The sequence below is a fragment of the Pseudorca crassidens genome, chromosome X (assembly GCF_039906515.1).
Source record: "Pseudorca crassidens isolate mPseCra1 chromosome X, mPseCra1.hap1, whole genome shotgun sequence".
Classification (NCBI taxonomy): domain Eukaryota; kingdom Metazoa; phylum Chordata; class Mammalia; order Artiodactyla; family Delphinidae; genus Pseudorca; species Pseudorca crassidens.
Window position 1 is genome coordinate 68,351,704 of NC_090317.1, and position 9,133 is coordinate 68,360,836.

The 9,133-nt window shown below is 38.9% G+C and overlaps 1 pseudogene; it reads left to right on the forward strand.

Annotated features, from left to right (window-relative positions):
* Positions 1 to 2,478: 2,478 nt before the first annotated feature.
* On the forward strand, positions 2,479 to 6,360 carry LOC137216528 (eukaryotic translation initiation factor 4B pseudogene; annotated as a pseudogene).
* The last annotated feature ends 2,773 nt before the right edge of the window (positions 6,361 to 9,133 follow it).

Consider the following 9,133-nt stretch of genomic DNA (forward strand, 5'->3'; position numbering starts at 1 on the left):
AACTAGAAACCTTTTTGCACAGGGAAGGAAGGCACTAACAAAATGAAGTATCAACCTACTGATTGGCAGAAGATATTTGCAAATCATATATCTGATAAAGATTGATATCCAATATATATAAAGAACTCATACAACTCAATATAAAAAAACCCCAAAAGAACCTGAATAAAAATGGGAAGAGGACCATAATAGACATTTTTCTAAATAAGTCATACAGATGTCCAACAGTCACATGAAAATGTGCTCGACATCACTAATCATCAGAGAAATGCAAATCCAAACCACAATGAAATGCTACCTCACATCTGTCAGAATAACTATTATAAAAGAGAAAAGAAACAACAATTGGTGAGCACGTGGAAGAAATGGGATCCTCATGCACTGTTGATAGTAATGTATCTTGGTGCAGCCATATGGAAAGCAGTATGGAGTTTCCTCAGAAAACTAAGAATAGAACTACCATACAGTCCAGGGAATCCACTTCTGGGTATTAAAAACAACACAGAAACTCTGAACAATAAAAAAAAATATTATCTAAAACAACAACAAAAAACACACTCTAATTTGAAAAGATATATGCATCCCTATGTTCATTGCAGCAGTATTTACAACAGCCTATATGGAAGCAACCTAAATGTCCATCCACAGATGAATGGATAAAGATGATGTGATACACACACACACACACACACACACACACACACACACACACACAAGAATATTACTCAGCTATGAAAAAGAATGAAATAATGCCATTTGTAGCAACATGGATGGACCTAGAGATTATCATACTAAGTGAAGTTAGGCAGACAGAGAAAGACAAATATCATGTGATATAACTTATATGTAGAATCTAAAAAGCAAAACAAATGAACAAACAAAACAAAAAGAGGCTCATACATACAGAGCACAAACTGTTTGTTGCCAGAGATGTTAAGGGTGAGGGGATTAACAAAATTGGTTAAGGGGATAAAGAGGTACTGACTTCCAGCTATTAGTCATGGGGATGTAATGTAGACATAAGGAATATAGTCAATAACATTGCAGCCACGTTGTATGGTGATGGATGGTAACTTGTCTTATTGTGATGTGCATCTTATAATGTATAAAAATATGAGTTGTGTTGTACATCTGAAGCTAATATAATATTGTATGTTAATTATATCTCAATAAGAAAAAATTAGTGACATGTGTGTGTGCATGTGTGTGTGGTGGACTATTATTTAGCCACAAGAAGAAGGAAATCTTGCCATTTGTGACAATGTGGATGGATGCTAAGTGAAATAAGTCAGACAGAAAAAGACAAACACTCTATGACCTCACTTATATGTGGAAAGAAAACAAAAACAAAAAAAGAAACTAATAAAAAGAGTTCAAATGTGTGTTTACCAAATGCAGGGTTTAGGGGGAGAAGGAATTGTGTTGTCAAGTTGTCAAAAGGTACAAACTTCCAATTATAAGGTAAAGCAGTACCAGGAATATAACATACAACATGATGACTAGTTAACACTGTTTTATAATATATATGAAAGTTGTTAATAGAGTAAATCCTAAGTGTTCTCATCACAAGGGAAAAAATTTTTATTTTTTGTAGCTATAGATCATGGAACAAACTTAATTTATTGTGTTTATCATTTCACAATATATATGTCACATCATTATGCTGCATGCCTTAAACTCATATAGTAATGTATGTAGCAAAAACGCTGTTTTTGAACATTACTTAGGTCAGCTCTTTTCTTTTTCATACCCTTCAATGAGGCCATGTAATATATTTGTAATACAGTTAGATTCATTTCATAGCTGGTATTCCATTCTGGATTCCTCCTTCATCTAGATGAAAGATTTTTAATTTTCATGAATAATCATATAACCACAAGCACAATACCATATAGAACAGTTATACCATCTAAAATATTATCTTGTGTATCCCTTTGTAATCAGCCCTTATCTTCATCCAAAATTTATGGCAACCACTCATATGTTTTCTCTCCCTATACTTTCACCTTACACATAATGTCATAGAAATAAAATTATGCAATATGTAAGTTTTGGTGTATGACCTCTTTCATTTAGTAATCTCACAAGCCCTTAAAAGTAGAGAGATGCAGTAGAAGAAGTAGTCAGAGAGATTCAAAGCATAAGAAGGATTCATCACCCAATTTTTGGCTTTGAAGATTTAGAGGGTCATGAGCCAAGGAAAGTGCCTAGTCTCTAGAAGCTAAGAGTGATCCCAGGCCAACAGTCAGTAGTTAAATGGGAACTTCAGTCATCTTGCAGTCAACTTGCTGAATAAAATGAATTTTGCCAACAACCGAAATGAGCCTGGAATTGAATTCATCCTATAGCCCCCAAATAAGAGCTCAGACTGTCAAACATATTTATTTCATACTTGTGAGATCCTAAGCAGAGAACCTACTTGAGACCACCTGGCTGTTTCACTTCCAGGAATGTCATAAAAGGTGGTTTTCTTTTGTGTTCTCTCTCCCTCTCCCAACATGGCGGCCTCAGCAAAAAAGAAGAATAAGAAGGGGAAGACTATCTCCCTAACAGACTTCCTGGCTGAGGATGGAGGGACTGGTGGAGGAAGCACCTATGTCCCCAAACCAGTCAGCTGGGCTGATGAAACAGATGACCTAGAAGGAGATGTTTCAACCACTTGGCATAGTAATGATGATGACGTGTATAGGGCACCTCCAATTGACCGTTCCATCCTGCCCACTGCTCCACAGGCTGCTCAGGAACCCAATATCGACCAGAGCCGTCTTCCCAAATCACCACCCTACACTGCTTTTCTAGGGAACCTGCCCTATGATGTGACAGAAGACTCCATTAAGGAATTCTTTAAAGGATTAAATATCAGTGCAGTGCGTTTACCACGTGAACCCAGCAATCTTGAGAGGTTGAAAGGTTTTGGTTATGCTGAGTTTGAGGACCTGGATTCCTTGTTCAGTGCCCTGAGCCTCAATGAAGAGTCTCTAGGTAACAGGAGAATTAGAGTGGACGTTGCTGATCAAGCACAGGATAAAGACAGGGATGATCGTTCTTTTGGCCGAGATAGAAATCGGGATTCTGACAAAACAGATACAGACTGGAGGGCCCATCCTGTTACAGACAGCTTTGATGACTACCCACCTAGAAGAGGTGATGATAGCTTTGGAGACAAGTATCCAGATCATTATGATTCAGACCGATATCGTGATGGGTATCAGGACAGTTACCGTGATGGCCCATGCCGGGACATGGATCTCTACGGGGGCCGAGATCGCTGTGATGATCGAGGCAGCAGAGACTATGATAGAGGCTACGATTCCAGGATAGGCAGTGGCAGAAGAGCATTTGGTAGTGGGTACCATAGGGAGGACGACTACAGAGGAGGCGGGGACCACTATGAAGACAGATATGACAGACGAGATGACCGGTCATGGAGCTCCAGAGACGATTACTCTCGGGATGATTATAGGCCTGATGATAGAAGTCCCCGCCAAAGACCCAAACTGAACCTAAAGCCTCGGAGTACTCCTGAGGAAAATGATTCTGCTGCTAGCACGTCCCAGTCCAGTCGAGCAGCCTCTATCTTTGGAGGGGCAAAGCCTGTTGACACAGCTGCTAGAGAACGAGAAGTATAAGAGTGGCTACAGAAGGAACCGGAGAAACTGCAGAGTCAGCTGGATGAGCCAAAACTAGAACGATGGCCTCGGGAGAAACACCCAAGCTGGTGAAGTGAAGAAACTCAGGAACGGGAACGATCGAGGACAGGAAGTGAGTCATCACAAATGGGGACCTCAGCCACATCTAGCAGAAATGCACGAAGGAGAGTGAGAAGTCTCTAGAAAATGAAACACCCAATAAAGAGGAAGACTGTCAGTCTCCAACTTCTAAGCCTCCCAAACCTGAACAGCCTCTAAAGGTAATGCCAGCCCCTCCACCAAAGGAGAATGCTTGGGTGAAGCGAAGTTCTAACCCTCCTGCTCAATCTCAGAACTCAGACACAGAGCAGCAGTTCCCTACAAGTGGTGGAGGGAAAGTAATTCCAGCTCAACCATCTGAGGAAGGACCAGTAAGGAAAGATGAAAATAAAGTAGATGGGCTGAGTGCCCCAAAAGGCCAAAGTGGAAATTCCAGCCGTGGTCCAGGAGATGGAGGGAACAAAGACCACTGGAAGGAGTCAGATAGGAAAGATGGCAAAAAGGATCAAGACTCCAGATCTGCACCTGAGACAAAGAAAGCGGAAGAAAATCCAGCCTCTAAGTTCAGTTCTGCAAGCAAGTATGCTGCTCTTGCCGTTGATGGTGAAGATGAAAATGAGGGAGAAGATTACACCAAATAGACCTCTGAATTCTGTGCTTTCTCCTAGTCTCTCACCACCCTGGAACATTCGAGAGCAAGTCAAACCTCTATCCAGACAAGACAAAATAACACTCACCATCTCCTGGATACCTTTCTTAACTTTTTTTTTTGAAAAAGAAACAAAATGAAATTCTTTTGCATGCTTCTTCAGCCTTTAAAATATTGAACTAACTGGAGAATCACCAATGTAACCAGAGAGAGACGTACAGCTTTTAATGCTGTAAGTTTAAAGTTGTGGTGCATTTTTATGACATGTGCAGTTGCCTGTGTGATTAGTGCCTAGGGGCCTCCGTTTAGCAAGATGGCAGTGATAGTGATGCAGTGTCTGGAATCTAGTTGGGCAGTAGGCAGGTATAAGGAAGAGTGTGAGGTTTCTACCTTTAATTCTTATCCTGTTGTGGCATACATGAATTAGCAAACAGTATCTGAATAAATTCTCCATTCTTAGCAAGGTAGGTTTAGTCTCTGATGTTGTTTTAGTCTCCAGGAGGCTGCCAGCCCCACCTCTTATTTAATTCTGAGTTACTGGGGCCAGCCTAAGGGGGAGTTCCTTCATTTGTGCCCCCCATGGGGGTAGGTGGGAGTGAGTCTACAGGCCACTGAAGAATAGGACTGTTTGGTGACCAAAGTAAATGGGGAAATCGTGGTTTGAAAAGAAGCTTGGGGATTTGATAAATTATTTTGCACCAGTAACAGGGAAAATGGTATCACCTCCAGTAAACACATAGTCGTTTACCTCCTGGAGCAGGAAGCACTTAAGGGTTGTGGGAATTCCCAGGTCTTTTATGTGTCCTGGTTTCACCCTTTCTTAAACACTATCCCTTCTGAAAGTTCAAATATATCCACATTCTGTTGAAATCTTGAAGCTTTAAAAATTTAGACTCTTGTCATCATCTTATGTTCATCATGCTACTCTTTCCTGTTAACCTTCCTACAGGCAGCTTCTACTTAAGTCACATACTTGACCTCCTAAGCATTCTCTAGAGCCCCTGGGAGCTGTCCAATGAGGAGTCATCACTGCTTTTTCTCAAGCAAATCTTGCCTCCTTCATGCTTTGACACTCCTTCCCTCTAGCCATTCGTGCTCCTGCTGCTTTGACCCCTTTTACACCTCAGAAAACTTTAGAATTACTAGTCTTAGGTGGTGAGCGAGGGTGGTTAAATTGGGAGCCTTTCTTACAACCTTGACTGGGGTTTGAGGGGCTTTTTAAAAAACAAAAGTTTCCTTCTCTCCAAGTGAAATCTCACACCAATGTTTGGATTTATAATGTGGCTTAGACCAATGTGTGGTTTTTTTGGTTCTGTTTTTTTAGCATCCCCTTGAGAGAATAAATGATAATGGAGGAGAACAATTTCACAAGGTCCTGGCTTCTCTTGCAACACAGTAGCTTTACTTGCCTGCTTTTATGTGCACCTTGGTACTGTCAGCTCAACAGATGGTGTCCTTACAGGCAATATTGGTACCTGCAGAGAAAAGACATCTTGGTCTCTTCTCGCATCAGTCCTAAGTTAGACCCTTTACAGCCATGCAGGGGTGTTGGTTTATGAGTGCTGCAGCAGTGAGCATAATGAATCATTTACCCAGTGGACATAGAAAACATACCAAGTGAAGTAACTTTAAATAATTGGTTTGGAGTGGGTAGTAGCTAGGAAGTGGCTTTTAGAGATACCCAAGGTTGAGAGGGTGTTTTTTTTTAACCATTTGCTATAGATGATGAAAAAGTAGGGTTTGCCCTCTTCATGTCTGCTTCCAAATAGATGTGTCCAAAAAAGCTGTTTTTCCCCCATTCCTCTACCGTGCCACCCTGTTAAAACAAACAGGAATTTATGACCCGCTCCTCACTACATGTAAAATTTGTACAAAAATATCTTCTATGAAAATGATTTGTAATCTGTAGACTTATTACCTGGGAGATGTCTTGAGATGTAAAATCCCATCCTTTAGGTTGTGGGGTTTTTTGTTTTCTCCAAATAAATCTTATCTTTAAAGTTCAAAAAAAATAAAATAAAAGGTGGTTTTGTCTTAAGTAGCTATATTTGTGGTAGCTTGTTATGGCAAGGATAGAAAATGAATACATACCAATTAAAAGACTGATTTTTCAACTCTGTAATGAGTTATATGGGAAAAGAGTCTAAAAAAGAGTGGATACATGTATATGAATAACTGATTAACTGTGCTATACAGCAGAAAGTAACACAACATTGTAAATCAACTATACTCCAATAAAATTTTTTAAGAAGACTGATATTTTCAGATTAGATAGAAGATCAGGATCCAATTATACACTGCCTTCAAGGAACCCACTTTAATTAAAAATATATAGATATGTTAACAATATCAGGGTTGAGAATGGAGTTGCTTCTTAATACCAATGCAAACTTCACTAGAAGCAATGTTAACAGGAATATAGAAAGTTATTACATAAAAATAAATTGATCAATTCACCAAGAAATATAACAAAAATATTTAAGCAAGTAAAAGAGTGCTTCAAAACATATGAGGCAAAAACTTGTAGATCTGAAAGGAGAGTGGAAAAATCCACAAATATACTTGGAAACTTCAACATTCCTCTCTCAGTAATCAATAGAAGCAGTAGTCAGGAAATCAACAATGATATACAAGAAACTGAAGAAAAATATCTTAAAATGTGACCCAGAAAGTTGACATCTAGCATGACATTGTGAGGAGCTTTGCTGATCTGCACCCCAGTAAAAAAAGGTGAAACTTATTTTTAAAATCCCAATAACTATCTAAAGCCCTTGGAATGATTTGAAGGACAAAGAGCAAATGAAGCAATATCTATTCAAGAGAGCACATGAAAATTCAGCAAGAAAGATAAGTTTGTGGTATTTGAACCAAGACTTATCCCTCCGTTACCTCTCCAAACTCAGTGATGTGGAGACTTCAATCCATATTGCTGCAGCCAAGAACACAGGGCTCTTATCCCCCCTGCTCCCAATCAGAGGGTTTTCTACCTGGAAGAAGCAGAACCACAGTGCTTCTACTTCTTCCTCCTGCTACCTGTTTCTGAGGCTAAATCATGGCAATTGCAGTTGAGAGGTAGGGGTTCTCTTCTTCTGCTTAGCTGTCGCTCATGGAGACAAAACAAATATCAAACACTGTCCTCAGAAACTATTTCTTCTAGGGATCCAGATTCTGGTTGTAATAATTCATAGAGCAATTTATGCTTCCAGGGCATTGTGGAAAGCAATAGAGCAATCACTAGTCAATTGGTGGAGTTTAACAACTTATATGGTCAGGTAAAGAGAAACATAAAGCCCCACCAAAATCACTGGCATCCCAGGATGACTGTGAGCATATCAAAAGTTGTGCCTTCCAGAGGTGCAATATCAGAGGCTTAAAACCATTTGGGAGGGGATTGAATAGATTTCCCTAAAATAATGCAGCCAGTCAGTAAACAAATAAATAATCAAACAATAATTTTTAAAAACAGTGGAGGGGAGGAAGAGTGGACCTGTACCTAGAGTTTCTACAATATATTAACTAAAATGTTTAGTTTCCCACAAAATTACTGATATCAGGCAAAATAGATTTTTTAAAATATTGGTGATAGGGCTTCCCTGGTGGCACAGTGGTTGAGAATCTGCGTGCCAATGCAGGGGACACGGGTTCAAGCCCTGGTCTGGGAAGATCCCACATGCCGCGGAGCAACTGGGCCTGTGAGCCACAATTACTGAGCCTGCGCGTCTGGAACCTGTACTCCGCAACAACAGAGGCCGCGATAGTGAGAGGCCCATGCACCGTGATGAAGAGTGGCCCCCGCTTGCCACAACTAGAGAAAGCCCACACACAGAAATGAAGACCCAACACAGCCATAAATAAATAAAATTTTAAAAAATATATTGGTGATAAATACAAATTTTTATTTTTATAAATTTATAAATATAAATTATCAACTTATCAAAAAGATATAACAATTATAAACATGTATGTGTCTAATAACAGAGCACCAAAATACATGAAGCAAAAACTAACAGAAATAAATGGAGAAGGGAAAAAGAAAAATTCAACAATAATATTTGGAGACTTAAATACCAATATTTCAAGAATCAGTAGAACAGCTAGACTGAAGATCAACAAGAAAATAGAAGATATGAACAGTACTATAAACCACCTTGACCTAACAGATATCTATAGTATACTTTACACAACAGCAAAATATATATTCTTAAGTGCACTAGAAAGAAACTCTCCAGCATCAACCATACACTAAATTGTAAAACAAATCTCAGCAAATTTAAAGAGATAGAAAAAATACAGAGTGATGCCCTGACCAAAATGGAATGAAATTCAAAATAAAAAGCAGAAAAACTCACAAATATGTGGAAACTTGAAAAAAGATGCAATCTTAAATAATCAATGAGTCAAAGAATAAATCAAAAGAGTAATTACAAAATTATTTTAGATGAATGAAAATGAAGACACAACATAATACTTATGGGATGGAGGTAAAGCAGTGCTTACAGGGAAATTTATAGCTGTAAATATCTGTATTAAGAAAGAAGAAAGATCACAAATCAATAAGCTAATTTTCCACCTTAGGACACTGGAAAAAGAAGAGCTAACTAAATTTAAAGCAAACAAAGGAAAGAAATAATAAAGATTAGAGACTGAGGAGGTCAAGATGACAGAGTAAGAGGACGTGGAGCTCTCCTGTCCCTACAAACACATCAAAAATACATTTATATGTGGAACGAATCTCATGGAAAACAAACTGGAAATTGGCAGAAGCACACGTATGCAACCAAGATTGTAATAAAAA